Genomic DNA, 559 nt, shown 5'->3' on the forward strand with positions numbered 1-559 from the left:
CATTGGTCCGACACAGAGTTGAGACCCACGGATGTGCGTTGTGGGGGCTGTCCAGTTTGTCACAGGCCCAGTTTGTCACAATTTCATTGAGTATTTGAGTTTTGATGGCACTTATATTCATAATTACATCACTTTAATACTGTAGCTGTAACTTAAATTTTTTATTCTCCACCTTCAAATTGGTGGTGTAGAGATAGTCCCTCTAAAATGTCAATTTAGCTTGCGCTGTTCAATGTTTCTTTCTTTTTGCAAGCAAAGCAAAGCAAATTACTCTGTAAAATTTCAACAATGAATGTTCTTTCGTTAAAAACTATTGAAAAATATAATTCAATTCATACAGTCAATCAATCATTCATTTACTCTTTTTGAGAGTGTCAACGATAACTTCCATCATGCAAGGCACAGTCGAGGCCTGTGACAAACTGGCATACTTCTTGCGTTGTAGGCATAGTACGTTCTGAATGCAGGGCCGAAATGTCTTGATAAACAAGAGCAGTAAGATTGTTTTATTTCATTAGTTTTGAATTGAGCGTCTGACTCTCAGTATTTGTGTGTGTGT

This window comes from Aplysia californica, unplaced genomic scaffold (assembly GCF_000002075.1).
Source record: "Aplysia californica isolate F4 #8 unplaced genomic scaffold, AplCal3.0 scaffold00059, whole genome shotgun sequence".
In the NCBI taxonomy this organism is placed as follows: Eukaryota; Metazoa; Mollusca; class Gastropoda; order Aplysiida; family Aplysiidae; genus Aplysia; species Aplysia californica.